This window comes from Marmota monax, unplaced genomic scaffold, assembly GCF_021218885.2.
Source record: "Marmota monax isolate L192 unplaced genomic scaffold, Marmota_monax_Labrador192_F-V1.1 WCK01_AAM20220418_F8-fsc00021, whole genome shotgun sequence".
In the NCBI taxonomy this organism is placed as follows: Eukaryota; Metazoa; Chordata; class Mammalia; order Rodentia; family Sciuridae; genus Marmota; species Marmota monax.
This window is the reverse complement of record NW_026695228.1, coordinates 10445191-10468819: the sequence shown is the minus strand read 5'-3', so window position 1 is coordinate 10468819 and position 23629 is coordinate 10445191. Positions and strand designations below refer to the sequence as shown.

At 36.1% G+C, this 23629-nt stretch overlaps 1 pseudogene; it reads left to right on the top strand.

Annotated features, from left to right (window-relative positions):
• Positions 1 to 20060: 20060 nt before the first annotated feature.
• LOC124087994 (RNA 3'-terminal phosphate cyclase-like) lies at positions 20061 to 21498 on the top strand (annotated as a pseudogene).
• Positions 21499 to 23629: the final 2131 nt, after the last annotated feature.

Here is a 23629-nt window from a genome sequence, read left to right as displayed (position 1 = left end):
TAACACTGGTTTGTGGTAAATTAATTTCTCCAAGTAACACATTGGATAAAAACCTGGATAAATTTAAAGAAGTATGAACTTTGATATATTTTAGTTATTGTGAATTAGAATTCATCAACTTGACTATGACACTATTATAGTTATTTGCTTGCTCAAGGGCTAGGTGGGGCATGGGAATTGGGGATAGAGGAGGGAGGAAGGCAATAGAATAAATAAGTACTACTAGTTAAATCCAAAATAGCATTCATAAAAGGGGCTTCTTTAAATTTACCATTGTTGGTACATTACTGGTAGTTATAACGTTACTGATGAAATTTGGTTATTAAATTCTCATATTTTTACAACTTTTTTGATGTGCAATTGAAATATAAGAAGCCACACGTTTAAAATTTGATTAGGTTTGACATACACAAAAGTGCATAAAATCACCATAATCAAAATAATGAATGTGAGGCTGGGGTTGTGGCTCAGCGGTGGAGCACTTGTCTGGGAGCCACTGGGTTTGATCCTCAGCACTGCATAAAAATGGATAAACAAAGTGGAGGTAATAATAATAATAATAATGAATGTCACTCAAAAGTTTGCATTTGTTTTGACCAAGGGAAGGGAAAATTAAGGGGGCGGTGGGGAGACTTTGTTAAAAAGAGATGTCTCAGTTCATATTGTAAAAAATTACCATGGTATAGGTGGCTTAAGTAACATCTCACAGTTCTGAAGAGTGGGAAGTTAAAGATCAAGGTGCCCTCTGATCCATGTCTGGTGAGTGAATACTTCCTCTGGTGTACAGATGACCAAAGATACATCTTTGCATTGTATTCTCACGTGGTGGAGAGCAGGAAAAGAGAAAATAAGCTGTTGTCAGCCCAGGTTGTGGGTCAGTTGTAGAGTGTTTGCCTAGCATGTGTGAGGTACTGAGTTCAATTCTCAGCACCACATAAAAATAAATAAAGGCATTGTCCATCTACAACTAAAGAAATGTTTTTAAAAAGCTCTCAAGTCTTTATAAGAGCACTAATCCCATTGTGGGGACTCCATCCTTTTGACCTAAATGCTTCCCAAGACCTCACCTCTTAATGTCATCACATTGAGAATCAGGATTTTGCCACACAAATTTGGTGGTGGATGTTTTGTATGTAGTAAGAAAATACTGGGATACCTTTCAGGACTACCATTGTCTTCTCTCTCTGCACCTGCCTTTCTTTTTACCACTTTGCTAGTCAGCCTTTCTTTTTATCACTAGTCAGCCTTCATACATTTCCCTCGCTTCTATCACTACCACACTTCACTGCCACTGCCACATTCTCTTAATGTGTCAATTACATATTCCTGGGCAGGACCCCATGGAAGTCCAATCTTAATGATGCCTTTCAGAGGCCAGGCATATACCCATAGTGAAGTGAGTGGTGGTTATGAAGGGGAGAGTCCAATAATGTATTTGATGGGGCTTCCTGGTTGTAAGAAACCAACTTGTACTAACTTAAAGGGGAAAAATGAAGGAATGATTAGGGACTGCAGGAGGGGAAAAAAATCCCCTGGAAGCCATGTGAGGGTATTGAATTCAACAATCAATTGACAATTGTTTATTGAAGGCCTACTAGCGCAGTGGAGATTCAGCAGTAAATCCAAATAAATTTTCTCACATGAATCTTGACTGTCCTTTTTGTATATCTACTTTGTCCTAGTTTTGATTACTCATTTTCTTTATGGGAAAACATAGTTGTGACTGAATGATTCTTCTTAAGGGATGAATAATACCATAGCCTTAGACCCTCAATCCTAAGGAAGGAATCCTAAGAGGAGGAAACTTTCTGGAAGGTTTTGAGCCAGGTGGACACTCAAAGCAATCCCAAAGAATTTATTACCTACTGTAGTCCAAGTTTTCCATGACCCCTCTGAAACAGAATTTATGGATTTGTTAAAAAGGTCCATAGAAGTAAGAACTAAAAAAGAGAAAAATGGTTCATAGAAAGATCATTTATTCCAACTTCTTTACAATGTAAAGAAAGTGGATCCTACAGAAGACGTTATGGTTATCTTGAATTATTCAGCGGGACCAGGACAACAGCCCTTTCCTGAACTATTTCAGTGCTTTCCCCCTTGTGTCATTTCTGTAATGACCATACTGGCCTATGCCTCTATTTCTTTTATGGGATCACCTCTTTTCTTTGTGGAAGACCTCAGAATCCTCATAGTCTTGACCTTTGTTTCTAGCCCGTCATTAATGGATGAGACTGGGTATCTCTCTTTATACTTTAGGGGTCTAGAATTCTTTGAGATATCAATATGTTAGATAAAAATTAGAAAATTTTCATATTGTGATATGTATTTTGAAAGGCTTTTAAAAGCACAAATATTACCTGTATCTAGAGAGGGTTTAAAAAATTTTATCTGAAAAGAAAGAGACTAATGTCACTTTAGATGTTCTTTGACAACTTTTCCATTTCATCTTTGTTTTTTACATATCAAACTAATTTTAATATCTTTGAGTTTTCTTTGAATATTTTCCATTTAAGTTTTCAATGTATTAAGTTATTCGTGGCATTTTCTCTTTTCTCCTCTGTATCTCTGCTTATGTTTTCCTCCCATTCCTAATGTTTGAGCTTTTCTTTTTCTTAGCCTCACTAGATTTTTTTTAATCTTTTTCAAAGAGCTTGCTTCTTCATTTATATATTAGTGTTATGTCTTAATTCGTTGATTTCTGCTTTTATTTTCTTTAATTTTTTTTCTGTTTTCTTATTCTTTTTTCCATTAGATTATTTTTCTATATCCTTGACATTATTAAGTAAAATAAAAGTTATGTGAATACAAGCACTGTGATACTGTGATAGTCTGATAACCAAGATGTCCACTACATTATTAATGGATGGGTAGCTTATATAGTGTGGATATGCCGGACAAAGACATGATTCATGTCCTACCAGGGCAGAGCAGTACAGTGCAAGATTTCATTATACTACTTAAAACAGAGCACAATTTAAAACTTATGAATTGTTTATTTCTGGAATTTTCAATTTAATATTTTTGGACTGGAGTTGACTATGGGTAACTAAAAGGTCTGAAAGTGAAGATATGGAAAGCCAAACTGCAGGTAAGGAGAAGGATTACCTAGTCAAATTTATAGAGACAGAAAGTGTAAGGGAATGTGAGTCTTATTATCTAATGGTACAGAGTTTTAAAGTTTTGCAAAATAAAAAGAGTTCTGGAGATGGATGGTGGTAATGGTTGTATAACATTTTGAATGTACTGAGTACCACTAAACAGTACAGTTAAAAGTGGTTACGATAGTAAATTTTATGTGTATTTTACCACAATATGTTTTTTAAAAAAGAATCAAAGGGTATAGATCAGTGGTAGAGTACTTCTCTAGTATGCATAAGACCCTGGGTTCAATCCCAATATTACTAATAAAGAATAAATTTTAATAATAATCAAGTATAAGTACTCCATAAAATTAAACATAAACCTTTCCTATGCTCTAGCAATTTCATTCCTGTTTTCCCAAGGTAAATGAAAAATGTCCACAAAAAGTTCTTTTTTTAAAAATTGCTTTTATTTTTTAAATACATGATAGCGGAATTCATCACAATTCTTATTACACATATAGAAAACAATTTTTCATATCTCTGTATATAAAGTATGTTCACACATCAATTCATGTCTTCATACATGTACTTTGGATAATGATGTCACAAAAAATTATTTGGTCAAGAATGTTCATGGTAGCTTTATCTGTAATAACAAAAAACTAGGAACAAACCAAACATCCACCAACAAGAAATGGATAAATAAAATGTGTTATATCCATACAATGGAATACTAGACTGGAACAAATGCACATAACAATATGAATGTCAAGAACATCCTAAGCCAAAGAAACGAAAGGAAACACTGTTTTTATGAAGATCAACAACAGAAGAATCTAAACTGTAGTAGAAATCAGAGCATCAGTGGTTGCTAGGAGTGGGAGGGAGTGGGAGGGGGGACAGGAAAAGGGAAGGTGCAGATATTGGGGATATATGGGTGTTACTTCTTAGATAGTTTTAAGAAGGAACTTTCTGAGTTGGTGAAAGTATTTATATCTTGGGGGAGTTGGAAAAGAATATTTATTTTTAAATTTTAAGCTTAATTAATTAATTACTTGTTTATTTATTTTTGTGGTGCTGGGGATTAGAACCCAGGGCCTTGTGCATGCAAGGCAAGCACTCTACCAACTGAGCTATATCCCCAGCCCTTAAGCTAAATTTATTTTTTAAATTGACAGATAAGAACAAAAAAAATTTTACATATTAATGGGATACCATATGTCATTTCAATACATGTATACATTGTATTTAAAATCATTTTATATATCCACCTCCTCACACATCATTTCTTTATCGTGGAAACATTTAAAATGCTTCTAGCTTTTGGAAATATATTGTACGTTATTGTTATTTCTAGTCACCCTCCTGTGCAATAGCACAACATAATTTCTTACTCTAACTATAGCTTAGTACTCATCATTTGACCTCTCTCTGTCCCTTCTTTGCCCTCTCCTCTCCCTGGCATCTGGTAAACCACCATTGTACTTTCAAATTCTATTAAAATCAACCCTTTTAGATTCTACGTGAGAAAGATCATGTACTTTCTGTGCCTGGCTTACTTCATTTATCATAGTGATCTCCAGGTACATCCATGCTGTCACAAATAGCAGGATTTCATTCTTGTTTTTACAGCTGAATAGTATTCTATTGTGTGTATGTATTACATTGTCTTTATCCATTCATCAATTAATTGACACTTAGGTTGTTTCGATTTTTTGGCTATTGAGAATAGTGTTGCAGTGGACATGGGAGTGCAGATGGCTCTTTAACATACAAACATCATTTCTTTTGGATATATACCCAGTAATGGGATTGCTGAATCATGGTAGTACCATTTTTAATTTTTTGCGAAAAGTTTCATACTGTTTTCCATGATGGTTGAACTAATTGACATTCTATCAACAGTGTGCAAGGGACTCCTTTGTTTCTTACCAACACTGGTACATGTTATCTTTTTGTCTTTTTTATAATAGTCGATTCTAACTGGAGTGAGGTGATATCTCATTGTGGTTTTGATGTGAATTTCCTTGAGTATTAGTAACATTGAACATTTTTTCATATACTTGTTGGCTATTTGTATTTCTTCTTTTGAGAAATGTCTATTTAGGCCCATTGTTAATTTTTTAATCAAGTTTTTTGTTTGCTATTGAGTTGTTAGAGTTCTTATGTAATCTTCATATTAATCCTTTGTTAGATGTATAGCTGACATGTTTTCTCCCATTCTTTTTTTTACAACTTTATTTATTTTTTATTAATGTGATACTGAGGATTAAACCTAATGCCTCACACATGCTAGGCAAGCACTCTACCACTGAGCCACAAACCAATCCCCACCCATTCTTCTCAGTGTACCTCCTTCATTCTGTTGATCATTTTTTTTGTTTTGTTTAACTTTTTAGTTTAAGGTAATCCAATTTGTCTATTTTTGCTTTTGTTTCCTAAGAATTTGGGGTCTTGCCCCCAAAATTGTTGTCCATTCCAACATTCTGTAGCATTTCCCTGTTTTCTTCTAGTAATTTTATAGTTTCAGTTTTACATTTACATTGTTGATTCACTTTGAATTGATTTTTATAACTAGTGAGAGATAGGGGTGTAGTTTCATTCTTCCACATGTGGATATCCGATTTCCCCTGCATTATTTATTGAAAAAACTGTGCTCTCTTCACTGTGAGTTCTGGCACTTTTGTTGAAAATCAGTTGGCTATAGATGCATGAGTTTACTTCTAGGTTCCCTATTCTTTTCCATTGGTCTGTGGGTCTATTTTTATGCCAATACCATGCTGTTTTAATTACGACAGTATGTACTGTATTTTTGAGCCAGGTAGTATAATGCATCCTGCTTTATTCCTTTTGCTCAAGATTGTTTAGTGTTTCTCATTGACTGGGGTTTTGGTTCTACAGGTATATATATTTGTCATAACCCATCAAACTGTAAACTTAAGATTTGTGAATTGAGATCTGTGAATTTTACTGTATATTATTTATAAATCAACATAATTAGTATTTTTAAAAGGGAGATTAGAGGTGTAACTCAGTGATAGAGCACTTGTTTAACATGCATAAAAGCACTGAAAGAGAGAGGAAAAAGAAAAAAATGAATAGAAAGTCTTTCCCCTGCTATTCTTCTCCCCCTGGGGACAATGAGGCAAGTATGGAAAAAGTACTGTAGTTTTTCTGTTATCTATGTGCTTTGATGCATATCACTTATAAAACAACCATTATTCATTTCTTTATAAGCAGGTTTACTTGTAACAAACAAGGACAGCACATTATTGCTGACTGGTATAATCCCTTTAGCTAGTAAAATAGATGACACTGTAAACTGCCTGTAGCTGTACAGCATCATGCCTAGGCAAGAGATAGTTTAGGGATGTGTCACAGCTCACAAAGAAGGTTGCTTTGTGAACAGCAGCCCTCAGCGTCATCTTCATTATCAGCAAAGAGCTGGTTTCCCTGGCAACAGGGTCTTCTTAATGCCTGGTGCCAGGCAACAGGCATGAAATGTCTGTAGCAAGTATACATTGAAAAAGAAGTCCTCTTTACCAAATGCTTCTCTTTAGACTATACACTCAAGTCCATTGACGGTTAAAAACAAAAAATAAAAAGCATCAGTGCCCTTATTTTCTCCTCTCCTCCCTCATTCGTTCCCTTTAGTAACAACCATTTATGACCTTTTCTTATATTAGTTCTTTTGGCCCATACATATCTCTAAATATTACTAATTCTCAGCTTATCAATTCTAGACACATCTATTGCCTATTATTAATAAGGATATAGATAACTTATACTATCATATTTATTCTTATTCTTTTTAAATTTTTTTTTAGTTGTTGATAGACCTTTATTTTATTTATGTATTTATCTGTGGTGCTGAGAATCGAACCCAGTGCCTCACACACACCAGGCAATTTACTACTGCTGAGCCCCAGCCCCTATTCTTATTCTTTTTTTAAAATTTTATTTTTATTTTTTAGTTATATAGGTGGACACAATATCTTTATTTTATTTTCACGTGGTGCTGAGGATCAAACCCAGTGCCTCACGCATGGTAGGCAAGTGCTCTACCTCTGAGCCACAACCCCAGTCCTCCTATTCTTATTCTTAACATGACTTTTTTTTATAGTTGTATCATTGGTTTTCTTTCTATTGGTTACTTTTACAAATTTAGATTTTTTTCTTAACTAATTTTTTTTATTCCATTAAATTTCATCAGTATCCCTTGGTTTTCCCCTATCCTTGCCTCCATCTCTCCTCCCTTTTCTACCCCCAAGTTTTGGTGAACTCCACTTTTATATTTATATGGTCAAGGTTGAAAAATATTTATATTCTTCACAGAAATCATAACTGAACCCCCATACTTGGTTTATGAGTTGATGGCACAAGTTAAAAATCACTAAATGATATTCAGTTGTTATGACATATTATTACATTTTCTTGTATACTTCTAATGTCATAGCCCTAGGACTGCTCAAAGGACAATAACTGTTCCTAGAAATTGTAAAGTGGATTTTCTTTTCTCAAACTACCACCATTGCTCAAATTCATAACACATTTTAGTTTACTTCAAATTTACCTCATGCTTTTCCCACTTTCTTGGAATTTAAACATTTTCTCCCAATTGGGGAAGTAAAAACCTTCATCAAATCACATGTATATCAATTGCTTTTTTTTTCTTATTCTAAAACTGCTCAGGATTTGTTCTAGAATTCTTCTTAAGGACATCGGGGCGGTTATTTATCTCTTATTTCAATTTGGACAAATTTCTTTAAAAACTCACTGCAAGGTATCTGAGGTTTCTTTTCATTAAATTAACATGGTTAGTTCTATCATTTCTTTTTGTCTACATACTCCTCACACTTGAATTCCTGGCCAATATCTTTCATTATCTCCTTCAGGACAGGTAAATAGTAAATAAACTCTCCGAATCCTTATAGGTATAAACAATGGTTTTAGTTTGCCCTTAGTCTTGATAGCTGGCTTGGTAGGTATGGCTTTCTAGTTTCAAAATTATTTTTATAGAAATTTAAAGTTCTGCTTCAATAATTCATTAAACACTCTTAAAATTATGAAATTGAATACATATGAACAAAAAACAAATACAAATTCATATCTTAATGAATTATTATAAATTCCTATAAAGTCCTATACATCTACATCAAACTCTCATTCCCCCCTCCCCTCGTCTTTTTCTAACCATAAGTTTCCTGTTCCCTCCTAGAAATACCCATAATTCTGATTTTTCTTTTTCTTTTTGGTATCAGAATTGAACTCAGAGGCACTCAACCACTGAGCCATATCCCCAGCCCTTTTTAATTTTGTTTAGAGACAGGATCTCAGTTGCTTAGTGCCTCGCTGTTGCTGAGACAGGCTTTGAACTTGTGATCTTCCTGCCTCAGCCTCCCTATAACCACTACGCCTGGTTATAATTCTGATTTTACAAAACAGTTTCCTTTTTGTATGTGTGTGTGTGTGTGTGTGTGTTTTAATTGATTGACATTTGGGCTGTTGAGAGTTTAAATATTGTACCAATTTACAAGGCAGAAAATATTATCTCTTTGCATAATAGTAATATGAAATGATAGGTAAAGCATGTCTTAATTTTCGTTTTTAATTTTATGAAGTTTAGTTTCTGAACTTGCCAATTTTGGTTTCAAGCAATGTTTATTTTAAACTCATTATCTCTTTGCATTTTTAAGTATAGCTGTTATTCTTTTTGTTAGATTACTTTTTTTTTTTTGAGAAATACAACCTATTCTTGTTCTATCACTGCAGAAGCCCCTAGAATCGCACTGAAGATCAGAAACAGATTTTGAGGGTCTCATTTACTTTCTACTCCTTTTACTATCAAAGAGATGGTCTCTTTCTTGCTTCTTTACCATTCCTATGGAATATAGTATGTGGTAGTTACACAACATGATGAAGGTACTAAATGCCACTTAATTATTTTGCTTTACAATATTAAATTTTAAGTTATGTAAATTCATCTCAATAAATTATTTTTAAAACATCTTAATCCATTTGGGCTGCTATAACAAAAAATCTTAGACTGAGTAATTATAGTAGAAATAGTAGAAATTCACTTCTCACAGTTCTGGAAGCTGGGACATCTGTGATCAAGGTACCAGCAGATTTGGTGTCTGATGAAGCTTTCTTTCTGCTTCAGAGATGGTGCCTTCTTGCTGCATCCTCACAGGTAGAAGGGTAGAAGGTAAAAAGGGACTAACAGATTTCCTTAAAATTTTTTATAATGGTGCTAATCCCATTTATGAAGATGAGTCCTCAAGTCCTAGTCACCTCCTAAAAGCACCATCTTTAATGTTTTGCACTAGGATTGTTAGCTTTCTGTCACTGTGACAAAATACCTGAGGAAAACAAAGGAGGAAAGATTTATTTGGGGTCATAGTTTCAGAGACTTTAGTTCATGGTCACCTGGCTCCATTACTTCTGGGCCCATGATGAGGTAGAACACCAGGGCAGGGAGCATATGATGGAGAAAACATCTCAGTTCATGGCAAACATGAGGCAGAAATTTAGAGAAAATGGCCAGGGACAAGACATATTCTCCCAGAACATGCCTCCAAGGCTCTCCCTTCAGTTAGGCCCAACCTCCAATAGTCCCTTCAGCTATGAATCCATCAATGGATTAATCTACCACCTCTTTGATAATTAAAGGAGTAGAAAAGAACTGAGACCTTTAAAAATCTGTTTCTGATCTTCAGTGTGATTCCAGGGGCTATTGCAGTGATTGCTGCACTGGGAACCACACTTCCAACACATAAGCCTTTGGGGGACATTCCAGATCCACACTGTAGCAGGGATTAAGTTTCAATATGAATTTTTTAGATATCTATTTTTAGTGATCAAGGTACCAGCATATTTGGTGTCTGATGAAGCTTTCTTTCTGGACCTTTATTTTAATTATTTATATGTGGTGCTGAGAATCGAACCCAGTGCCTCACACATGCTAGGCAAGTGCACCACCACTGAGCTAAAACTCCAGCCCTTCAGTATGAGTTTTGGAGAGATACAAACATTCATACCAAATGAAGTATATATCTAAGATTCTTGTTTTCCTTGAAGTGACTGACTGTAAATGATGATGTGTATGGACAGTTTTTAAAAATTTTTCCTATTTCCTCAATCATCCTTATTCCCTGGGGTGTCATTTTTTCCCTTTTCACTTCCATCTTTTATGTATAGGATTACCTCAACTGTATGGAGCCATATCTAATAATGAACAACTAGGAAGGTTGCCCGAGCTGACTCTACATATCCTAGGCTAGTTGGCTGGTTTAATTGGTAAGAAATGGGAAAAGGGCCAAATGTCATCAAGAGGAGGCCTTACATTCTTATATCTGAGACGTCTATATCTTCTGGAGCTGATATTTTCTCACCAGGAAGCTTGACTCTTCCTGAGAGTGAAGCACTGAACACACTATAACTGAATCCCATTGGATCTCTGAACTTATGAGCACATGTGCCAATGCATCTCTATTTAAACTAATTTTCATTTGGGTTCTCTGTTAAAGTGAATAGCATTCTAACCAAAATTGTTTTTCACTTAAACTGAAATAAACCTCTTTCTATATTTTTATATATGTGGTCCAACAACTTTATAGGTCTAACAGTCCTCAGAGAGTATGAACACATCTAATTCTTTTGAATTGATTGTTAATCATCAATGACTGTTTCTGGGTGATAGGATTATGTGTGAGACATTTTTACTCTCACTTTTTTGCAAAAAATGTTTTTGGATCTTAAAAATATGCTTGTTAGCCAGGTGTGGTATCTATCATCCCAGAGACTCAGGAGGCTGAAGCAGAAGGTTTTCAAGGTTGAGGCCAGCCCCAGCAATTTAGCAAGGCCCTAAGCAGTTAAAATAAATAATTTTAAAAGACTGGGGCTTTCTCAGTGGTTAAGCACCCCTAGGTTAAAACAAAACCAACTTGTTATAAAATATAATCTTCATATATATCCACTTTTATTTTACCTTTCTTTCTTTCTTTCTTTCTTTTTTTTTTTTTTTGGTACTGGGGATTGAACCCAGGTGTACTCTAGTTCTCAACCACTGAGCCACATCCTCAGCCCTTTTTATTCTTTATTTTGAGACAGAGTCTGACTAAATTGCTTTAGGGCCTCACTAAGTTGCTGAGGCTGGCCTAGAACTTGGCAATCCTCCTGCCTCAGCCTCCCAAGTCATTGGGATGACAGGTGGGCACTACCATACCTAATGCAGAAATTTTTAAAGCACCTGCAATGTGCAAGGCTCTTTGGAAGGATGAATGAAACCTCTGTTCTTGAAAAGTTTTACAAACCAGCAAAGAAAAAAAAAAGTAAACATTAGGGAGTGAGGGCCTGATTGTAAAATGGGTGGCACTTGGTCTCTCTTTTGCTTGATTTCAGCTAATGTATAATATTTAAATGTCATTAAAGTTGAAACTGTACCGTTTCCATCACTTGCATTGAGGTAACCATGAGCTGTCAGTGTGTCCTGCAGCTACACACTCCCACCTCCCGGTGGCAGCATACCTAAAAGAAAAGAGCAGCTGCTGGTGTCACAAGTCCTTTCAGATCGTATCGCTGGAGGAAACAGACACCTCTACAAATGCTACAGAAAGCTCGGTTCTTGGCCCAATGCCAACCCAAAAAAAACGAGGACACAGTTCTGAGACAAAGGAAAAGGAAGGTTTATTGCCTTGCTAGCAAAGGAGAAGAACAGGGGACTCCTGTCTCAGAAGCTGTGATTCTGCCCATCAGGGAAAACAGGGCTTTTAAAGAAGCTCTTGAAAGGCTATATTCCAAGCATGGCCTGACAGGGGAGTCCCAGGTGTTCCCTAATGGTGTGTTGAAATTCACTTGTTAATTTGGGAGATAGTCACTTCCTAGATCTTCTGGTGGCATCTCCTTCCTGTGATAGGCATGTGCTCCAGGACAGATAACTCAAGGTAATCTTATCCCCACCCCCAAATTAGGGAGGGGGAGAGGGAGAAGAGGAAAAGAAAAACATGTGCCTTTTAAATTCAGCAGCAAGGACAAATTCAAAAGGTGAAGTGGACCACTGTTACATTTACCCTGCTGTCAATGTCCACGTGCCATTTCTATAGAAAAATGAATATGACATCTCTAAGCTGCTTCCTGCTGAGAGAGGGTGAAGTTGAGGGGAAGTGACACAAATCCTTGTTCTCTTTCAGGTGGGGCATGGACAATAATAAACAAGATAGCAAAGCATTACTTTGTTTCATAAACAATACAAAAGCAATTAGTATTTCAGCCAGTCTCTGAAAACCATAAAGATAGTAACTCATAATTATTATTTTTAAAAATTTGTTATAGTAAAATGCATTTTGACATATTGTACACAAATGGAGCAAAAATTCTCATTCCTCTGGCTGTACATGGTGTAGAGTCACACAAGTGGTGTAATATTACATGTATATAGGGTAATAATGTCTATCTCATTCTACCTTTCTTCTCATCCCCATAGCCCCATTCCTTCCCTCACTCCCTTTCTACACAAACCAAATTTCCTTCATTCTTCCCTACTCCCCTGTTCCACTATGGATCAGCATCTGCTTATCAGAGAAAACACTTGACCTTTGATTTTTTGAGATTGGCTTACTTCACTTATCATGATATTCATTAGTTCCATCAATTTACCTGCAAATGCCATAATTTTATTCTTCTTTATGACTGAGTGATATTCCATTGTGTATATATACAATTTTCTTACTTTTAGATGGGAAAACACACTAACAACATGAAGAAATAAAGGAATAAAGCTCCCCAAACAAAACAAAATTCTTCAACAACAGAAGCCACTGATAACACAGTAGAAGAAATGTTCAATAAGGAGTTCAGATTGTATGTAGTTCAATTGATATGTGAAGTAAAGGGTAGTATAAGGAGTGAAATCAAAGAAAAAATACAGGAAGTGAAAGACCACTTCAATAAAGAGAGATGTGGGGGAAAAATAGAAATCTTTAAAATTAAGGAATTAGTAAACCAAGTATAAATTCAATAGAAAGCATCACCAACAGACTAGACCACTTGGAAGACAGAACCTCAGATAATGAAGACAAAATATAAAATCTTGAAAGTAGAGCTGAACATGAAGTGAAGATGGTAAGAAACCAAGAAAAGAACATCCAAGAATTATGGGATAACATGAAAAGACCAAATTTAAGAGTTATTGGAATAGGTGAAGGAGCAGAGATTAAACCAAAGAAATACACAATCTTTTCAATGATATAATAGAGAAAATTTCCCAAACCTAAAGAATGGAATGAAAAATAAAATACAAGAGGTTTACAGGACCCCAAATGTACAAAATTACAGCAGACCCCACCAAGACACATTATAATGAGAATGACTAACACAGAGAATAAAAATAAAATCTTAAAGTCTGTGAGAGAAAAAAAAATCAAATTACATATAGGGGGAAACCAATTTGAATCTCAACTGATTTTTCAGCCCAGATCCTCAAAGCTGGGAGGTCCTGAACTAATATATTTCAAGCCCTGAAAGAAAACGGATGCCAACCAAGACTTTTATATCCAGCAAAATTGTTTCAGATTTGAAGATGAAATTAAAATATTCCATAATAAACAAAAATTAAAAGAATTCACAATTAGAAAACCTACTCTACAGAACATTCTCAACAAAATATTCCATGAGGATGAAGTGGAAAAAAAGAGTGGGGGGCTGGGGATGTGGCTTAAGTGGTAGCGTGCTCACCTGGCATGCGCGGGGCGCTGGGTTCGATCCTCAGCACCACATACAAATAAAATAAAGATGTTGTGTCCACCGAAAACTAAAAATTCTCTCTCTGTCTCTAAAAAAAAAAAAAAAAAAGTGAAAAACCAGCAAAGGGAAGATCTACATTAAAGGGACATTCAACCAAATGAGAAACTATGACAAATAAAAAACAGAAATAAATCAAAATGACAGAGAATACAAATCATATCTAAACAATAACCTTGAATGTTAATGGGTTAAACTCATCAATCAAAAGACATAGACTGGCAGATTGGATTAAGAAGCAAGACCCAACAATATGCTGTCTTCAAGAGACTCACTTCATGGGCAAAGACATCCTCAGGCTGAAGGTGAAAGGATGGGAAAAAACTTATTATTTATATGGATTGTTTAAACAAGCAGGGCTTTTTCATTCTCATTTCAGGTAAAGTAGACTTCGGACCAAAGTTAATCAGAAGAGACAAAGAAGGGAAATACTTCTTAAGGGAAATATATATATAAGCAGGACATAACAATTATTCATATTTATGCCCCAAACAATGGAGCATTTTTGTACAACAAACAAACCCTTCTGAATTTCAAGAGTCAAATAGACCACAATACAATAATACTGGGTGATTGTAACACACCTCTCTCACTGCACAGATCTTCCAAACAAAAACTAAATAAAACTATAGAACTAAATAATACAATTAATAATTTAGACTTAACAGACATATATAGAATATTTCATCCACCAATGAGCAAATATACTTTTTTCTCAGCAGCACATGGCTCCTTCTCTAAAATAGACCATATCTTATGCCACAAAGCAACTCTTAGTAAATACAAACAAAACAAAACAAAACAAAAACCAGATATACTACCCTGCATTCTATCAGAACACAATGGAATGAAATTAGAAGTCAATGACAAAATAAAAAATAAAAACTACTAACAAATGGAGACTAAATATACACAAATGAATGATGAATGGATAGTAGAAGAAATCAAGGATGAAATAAAAAAATTCTTAGAGTTAAATGAGAACTCCAGTACAAGATATCAAAATCTCTGGAACTCTATGAAGGCATTACAAAGAGGAAATGCATTGAAGCATTCACTAAAAGAATAAAAAAGTAAACAAATAAATGCCCTAACACTAAATCTCAAAGCCCTAGAAAAAGAAGAACAAATCAACACCAAAAGCAGTAGAAGACAGGAGATAATTAAAATCAGAGCTAAAATTAATGAAATTGAAACAAAGAAACAATTGAAAAAAAATGACATAACAAAAAATTGGTTCTTTGAAAAAATAAATAAAATAGATAAACCCCTGACCATGTTAGTGAAGAGAAAACGTGAATTATTAAAATACAAGATGAAGAAGGAAATATCACAATGGACACGTCTGAAATACAGAAGATATTAGAAACTATTTTGAGAATTTATACTCTAATAAAATAGAAAATATCAAAGACATCAACAAATTTCTAGAGTCACATGACCTACTCAAACTTTAAACAAAACAATTTCAAGTAATGTAATAGAAAATGCCATCAAAAACCTACCAATAAAGAAATGCCCAGGACCAGGTGAATTCTCAGCCAAGTTCTACAAGACTTTCAAAGAAGAATTAACACCAATACTCCTCAAAGTATTCCATGAAATAGAAAAGGAGGAATTCTTCCTAACTCATTTCTATGAGGCTAATATCACCCTGATACCAGAACCAAACAAAGTCACATCAAGGAAATAAAACTTCAGACCAATATCCCTGATTGAACATAGATGCAAAAATTCTCAATAAAATTATGGCAAATTGCATACAAAAACACATTAAAAAGATAGTGCACCACAATCAAGTGGAATTCATCCCAGGGATGCAGGGTTGGTTCAATATACAGATCAACAAATGTAATTCATCATATTAATAGACTTAAAAACAAGAATCATATGATCATCTCAATAGATGCAGAAAAAGCATTTGACAAAATACAGCACATCTTCATGTTCAAAACACTGGAAAAACTAGGGATAGTAGGAACATACCTCAACATTGTAAAAGCTATATATGCTAAATCCAAGGCCAGCATCATTCTAAATGGAGAAAATTTGAAAGAATTCTCACTAAAAACAAACAAGAAAAGGATGTCCTCTTTTACCACTAGAACTAATAAATTAATTCAGCAAAGTAGCTGGATATAAACTCAACACCCATAAATAAAACACATCCCTATACATCAGAGATAAATCCACTGAAAGAGAAATTAGGAAAACTACTCCATTCACAATAGCCTCAGAAAAATAAAATACCTGGGATTCAATCTAACAAAAGAGGTGAAAGACCTCTACAATAAAAACTACAGAACACTAATGAAAGAAATTGAAGAAAACCTCAAAAGATGGAAAGATCTTCTAGACTCCTGGATAGGCAGAATTAATATTGTCAAAATGGCCATACTACCAAAAGTGTTATACAGCTTTAATGCAATTCCTATTAAAATCCCAATGACATTCTTCATAGAAATAGAAAAAGCAACCATGAAATCTACTTGGAAAAATAAGAAACCCAGAATAGCTAAAGCATCCTTAGCAAGAAAAGTGAAACAGGAGGCATCAAAATACCAGACCTTAGACTATACTACAGGGCTATAGTAACAAAAAATGGCATGGTGTTGGCACCAAAATAGACTTGTAGATCAATGATACAGAATAGAGGACACAGAGATAAACCCACATAAATACAGTTATCTCATACTAGACAAGGGTGCCAATAACATTCAGTGGAGAAAAGATAGCCTATTCAACAAATGGTGCTGGAAAAACTGGAAATTCATATGTAGCAAACTGAAATTAAACCTCTACCTCTCTGCACAAAAATCGACTCAAAGTGGATCAAAGACTTAGGCACTAGAACAGAGACCCTGTACCTACTAGAAGTAAAAATAGGCCCAAATCTTCACCACATTGGCCTAGGATCTGACTTCCTTAACAAGACTCCTAAAGCACAAGAAGTAAAATCAAGAATCAATAAATGGGGTGGATTCAAATTAAAAAGCTTCTTCTCATCAAAGGAAACAGTTAATAACATGAGAAGAGAGCCTAAAGATTGGGAGAAAATCTTTACCACATGCACCTCCAATAAAGCATTAATCTCTAGGATATATTAAGATATTAAGAACTCAAAAAACTTTGAAGAGTTACAGATAGGTAAAGAAGAACACACCTTCATGTTCAAAACACTAGTAAAACTAGGGATAGTAGGAACATACCTCAACATTGTAAAAGAAGGAACACCCCAAAACCAAAAAATAAATAACCCAATTGATAAATGGGCGATGGAACTAAACAAACACTTCACAAAAGAAGAAATATAGTTGATTGTGGGAGGCCATCCTTGCATATGATTTGAGTTACCTCCCTGGCTGGGCAAGAGGTGCTTAGGCACAGCTGTGTCAGAGCTTTCCCCACCCTTCTCCAAGTCCTAGGGCTTGTCCGTCCAGAGGCGTGTCTGGCCACTATCCCAAAGACCCAATCGTTGCCTCTGACCTTGGGATGCTGTCCCCCTTAATCTTCATTGGATGGGATTTTCCCCAGAATTTTTTGTTCCCCAATAAAAGTCCACTCCCTGGTGGATTCTCTCTCTCTTGCTAGCCTCTTCAGTAAACCTTGCTACAACAATAGGTGGCTAGAGGCTGGAGCTAGGAGGAGCCGTCCTGGAGCTGGTTTAAAAGTAATTAGAGTCTTGTCTCTTTAATTCAAAACTCCTTAGTGGTTTCTCGAACCTTCTTTCATGAAGCTGGCGTGGGTCATGGGCTAATGTTAATCAACAAATATATGAAAAAGTGTTCAAGATCTCTAGCAATTAGAGAAATGCAAATCAAAACTACTCTAAGATTTCATCTCACTTCTTTCAGAATGGCAATTATCAAGAATACAGGCAACAATAAATGTTGGTGAGGATGTGGTAAAAAAGGTAAACTCATACATTGCTGGTGGGACTGCAAATTGGTGCAACCAATATGGAAAGCAGTATGGAGATTCCTCAGAAAATTGGGAATGGAACCATCATTTGACCCAGCGATTCCACTCCTTGGTTTATACCCAAAGGACTTAAAATAAGCATACTATAGTGATGCAGCCACATCAACGTTTATAGCAGCTCAATTCACAATAGCTAAACTATGAAATCAACCTATTTATCCCTCAATATATGAATGGATAAAGAAAAATGTGGTATATATACTCAATGGAATATTACTCAGCTTTAAAGAAGAGTGAAATTATGGCATTTTCTAGTAAATGGTTGGAGTTGGAAAATATCATGCTAAGCGAAATAAACCAATCCCACAAAACCAAAGGCCGAATGTTTTCTCTAATATGCGGATGCTAATTCACAACAAGGCGGGGGCACTAGGGAAGAATAGCATTACCTTAGATTAGGTAGATGGAAGTGATGGAAGGGTAGGTTAGGGGATGTGGGGATAGGAGAGATAGTAGAATGAAATAGACATGATTATTGTATGTATATATGTGACTACATGACCAATATGATTCTGCAACATGTACACTCAGAAAAATGAGAAATTATACCCCATTTATGTAAGATATATCAAAGTGCATAAATGCATTCTATTGTCATGTATAACTAATTAAAACAAATTTTAAAAAATCCTTATTGAAATTCACTCCCCACTGCAGCAGCACTGGCCAAGAGAACCATAATGCCAGCCACAGAGGTCATTTTAAATTTTCTAGTAGCCACACCAAGAAAGGTGAAATCAAGTTTAGTAGTAATGTATTTTATTCAATCCAATATATTTAAAATATTATCATGTGAGCTAATTATCCATATAAATATTTTACTGAGAAAAATATATATATACATACCACATTTTCTTTATCCATTCATCTTTTGAAGGGCATCTAGTTTGGTTCCATATTTTAGCTATTGTGAATTGCTGCTATAAACCTTGATGTAACTGTGTCCCTGTAGTATGCTGATTTTAAGTCCTTTGGGTATAAACCAAGGAGTGGGAGAGTTCCTTTTCAAGTTTTCTGAGTTATCTCCATATTACTTTCCAGAGTGTTTGCACCAATTTGAAGTCCCACCAGCAATGAATGAGTGTATCTTTTCCTCCACATCCTTGCCAACACTTATTTATTATTGCTTGTATTCTTGATAATTGCCATTCTGGTTGGAGTGAGATGAAATCTTAGACCAGTTTTGATTTGCATTTCTCTAATTACTAGAGTTGATGAACATAGTAGCTCATAATTATTACAGTGAAAAACAGACTGAGTTTCTCTGTGTTAGGGTGTTAAGAAGATTTGTAGGTCTGTGAGATCAGGCTTCAAATTGACTCAGGACAAACCTGTGACTCTGGAGTCCTTTGATGATGGTTATTATTAGGTACTCTCACATAAGAACTCTTCTATGTAGTCTCCAGCTTTACTTATTTTTGGTAGGGCTGATACAAGTGTACATCTTTAGTTGCATTTAAAATTTTTTTCTTTTTTTCTAAATGTTCATGTATGGCTCTGCTTTGGCTATGGCTCAGTTTTGACTGACCTTGTTTCTATCTACTATTAAGAGTCAGCTGAGATTCCTTAGAGATCACTCTTGGGAACATGTGTGAAGCCTCTTGACTTCTTTTGTCTTCCTCTACCAATTGTGCCATCTGCTAGGATGGGTCAGAATCTTGCTGACTACATGTGGCTTCCCTTAGAAACATTATAGACATTTCCATCTCCAGTAACTTTCCTCTTTGCAGAATGTGCACTGGTTGGCTTCCTGTTTTCTAGGGTCCTCTTGATCTTCTTGATGGGCAGATTGGGTGACTCACCAGACTTGTAGGACACAGAGAGGGTTCCTGTCTTTCCTTGGATCCTGGCTAACCCTAGAGGGCAAGGGCCAAATATTGGCTGTTTTTCTCCTTGACCCTTTTACTTCCCTTGACTGTAGTCTCCAAGTTTTTGGTGTAAGCCGGTTTCACCAGTCTTAAAGTGGGAGTAATGGGTTTTAATTTTACAGTTCCTTCCATTTAATTTGGGTCAGTATTAGCACTGGAAGTCAGTCTTATATTCGGTGTGTCTTACAGATGATGACTTATTATTTCCAATTAACTCAGGTTGTTCTATTAGAAGGAGTACCTTTATTCAGGCAGATTGGGTTCGCAGGAGGCTCTGCTTCTTGCTTCTTCTGCCTATGCGCAAGACACCGCAGCCCAGGCCTGGATAGAAGTTTCAGAGCTGCGTGGCATTTATTCTTTCTGCTACAAAGGCTAGGCCCCAGGGTGCCCCTCATGTCGGGGCAGCAGGTGGAGATGGATGGTGGGATCATGGAAGGGGGCAGCCAGATCCTCAGGGTCTCCACCGCCCCCACCCCCAGCTGTGTCCTGGGCCTCCACTTGCAGGTGCAGAAGATCCGGGCAGGCTGCAGCACACCGGGCCTGAGTATTATGACCTGAAGGCCTCAACATTTATCTGGACGGGAAATGTTTGGAGATTTGTGTGATGGGCAACTGGAGGGGCCAGAAATTGGTTCAACTGAAGTAACCTTCACACCAGAGAAGATCAAAGGTGGAATCCACACAGCAGATACCAAGACAGCAAGGAGTGTGTGCCTCTTGATGCAGGTTTCAATGCCATGTGTTCTGTTTGTGCTTCTCCATCAGAACTTCGTTTGAAAGTTGGAACTAATGTTGAAATGGCACCACAGATCGTTTACACAGTGATGGCCTTCAAGCCAATTGTTGAAAAACTTGGTTTTAATTTTAATTGTGACATCAAAATGAGGGGCTGTTATCCTAAAGGTGGTGATGAAGTGATTGTTCGAATGTCACCAGTTACACAGTTGAACCCAATAAATTTGACTGATTGTGGCTCTGTGACTAAGACATATGGAAGAGCTTTTGTTGCTGGTGTTCTGCCATTTAAAGTAGCAAAATATATGGCGGCAGTGGCTGTGAGATGCATCCATCAGAAAGGAGATCAGAGATCTATATGTTAACATCCAGCCTGTTCAGGAACCCAAAGACCAAGCATTTGGCAATGGAAATGGAATAATAATTATTGCTGAGACATCCACAGGCTGTTTGTTTGCTGGATCATTGCTTGGGAAACGAGGTGTAAATGCAGACAAGGTTGGAATTGATGCTGCTGAAATGCTGTTAGCTAATCTTAGACTTGGTGGAACTGTGGATGAGTTTCTGCAAGACCAGCTGATTATTTTCATGGCATTAGCCAATGGAGTTTCCAGAATAAAAACAGGACCAGTTACGCTCCATACACAAACTGCTATACATTTTGCTGAACAACTAGCAAAGGCTAAATTTACTGTGAAGAAATAAGAAGATTAAGATTACTCTAAAGACACTTATATTATTGAATTCCAAGGAATTGGAATGAGAAATCCAAATCTATAAGGTATTTACCTCTTAAATGATACCCCAGTGATGTATCGCACTAACTTATTTCATGTATACTACAAAACAGCGAATATTATTAAAGGGCCCGACTAAATTTGGATATGAAATATGTTCTAGATTTACTGAGAATGCTTCACCAAATTAATCTTACTTTAAATATCTCCTGAGATATGGGCAATAAAATGTAAGAATTGATGGATATGTATGATAGTCAATTTCAATATTTAATTATTAAAATATTCTTTATATCTGAAAAAAAGGAGTACCTCTGCAAAACACCAACAGGTAACAGTTATACAGTTTATAAGAAAAATATAAAATAAAATTCATAATAGCAAAAACATATTCAGTTTGTATAATAGCTATGATCCAAGAAACATAATTTTCATAATCCCAAACCTCACTTAATTATATATTATAGCCCCTGTTTATTTCAAGACCACAGTAGTCTTTACAATAAAAATTATCCTTTGAACATAACTTTAAATGAATATAAGTCTAGCCTATTTTGGAACCATTCTAACATGGAGTAAGGCGAGAGGCAGAGTCCTAACTATGGTGAGGTGGGGTTCTTGACAAATCTTAGATAAAGTTTATTGTATTCCTTAGATAAAGTTTATTTTATTTCTGAAGCTGATCTTTGCTTCTTTCTTAAATAGCATTTTACAAAGTTCTCACATATTGGTTCCTGAGTCTATATGAATGTCTGTTAACAAAATACAGTATTACATCTGAGACATGAATCAAACAAGCTTCTAACCCCTTTTTGTGGGAGAGTGGCAAAATGTTTTCATTTTTCGCAATGTTAACCTTTAAACAGATTGGACTCTCATCATTCAAAAATACATTCAATTTTCCACCCCAGTGTAAAAAGTAACACAAAATTTTATATACATCTTGTTGATAACAGGTTACTTTTATCCAGTTATAGAACATTAAATGACATAAGTAGCCAATTAAATTGGCTATTTCCATAAATCCAAAATTGCCATTGCAGACAACTTTAGTTTGGAGGGAGGAACTGATGTGACTCCATTTTTGAGAAACCAGCATCTACCTCAGAGCAAAGCCTGTCCAAGGAAGGGGGCGTGACCCTTGTCCTTGGACAAACGCACAGAGCACTCCTAAGCACATACCCACCCTGATGAGTTGTTTGTCTACAAATAATAGGAGAGATCTGTGGTGCCAGGTGTCCCTGACTCAGTTAGGCTAGGTGAGGATCCATAACAACCCCCTAGCAATCACCAATCAGCATGAGACAGGGAAAATACTTGGGATGCCAGATGACCCCCCACTAGTTTATGATGGTTAATAACACGTTGGGAAACCATGTAGTTTAGCACATACACCACTCATGGCTTAAACCAATCAGTTCAAAGGAATCCCCCTCTTGTACTAACCAATCACCCCTACCCAACTTGTTCCCACCAGTGAATGTTAAGAGTTTGTTATTTGATTTTCCTGTGGTATGGAATGATTTGCTGTGTGATGTTGTGACGTATAGAGTATCCCCCAAAACCTATAAAATCTCACTGAACAAAGGACCTGGACTCTCTCCCTGGGACTGCTGCGTCAGAAATGGTTGAATCCAGGCTCCAGCTTGCAATAAAGACTCTTGTGTGATTGCATCGGATTCGGCTCCTGGAGGTCTATTGGGGTCCCACGAATCTGGCATTACAGGAGGATCCTAGCTTGGTAAAGTGTTCTCCTAAGCTTTATATTTTAAAACTTGGATACTAGAAGGACATGAATATATTTAATACATGAAGAAGTAATAGCGTCACAATTGCACAATGTCCTTATATTAACTAGGTTTAATTTTCATAGCAAAATTCAGAATCCACAGATAATTACAGGTTTACATGTTGTAGGGACAAACGAGGCAAGGCACCGAAGACAGCAGGAAACAGTTTTATTTGACTGCAGACAGGTTCAGAGGGTACAGCCTTTGCTGTAATCAATCAATCCCCTGAACCCTGAGTTCAGGGAGTTTCAGAGTTTTATACCCAGCGTGTAAGGGGAGGGGCTCAGAAGTTCACAGTCTACAGAAGTTCACATAAAAGCAGCTTTTTCTTTCACTGTTCTGAGCAAGTTAACTCTTCAAGGACAACACCTGAGAAGGGGAGAGCTTCATCTCCCCTTTCTTTCCTCCCCCTGCCAGCTGTTACCATGGGCCCATTTGTAATTTATCTTAAAAAATGTAGACATCTCTGTGAGTGGACGTCCAGCTCAAGGCCAGAGGCCTTGTTTGCACATTTCAACAAAATACTATATTGGATACGTTTGTGAAAAACTAGTAGGGGGTGTCCAGCACCTGGAATGCTGGTATCTTCCCGGCCAGTGGCCAAGTAAAACAGGGCAACACGAAAATAGGAAGTT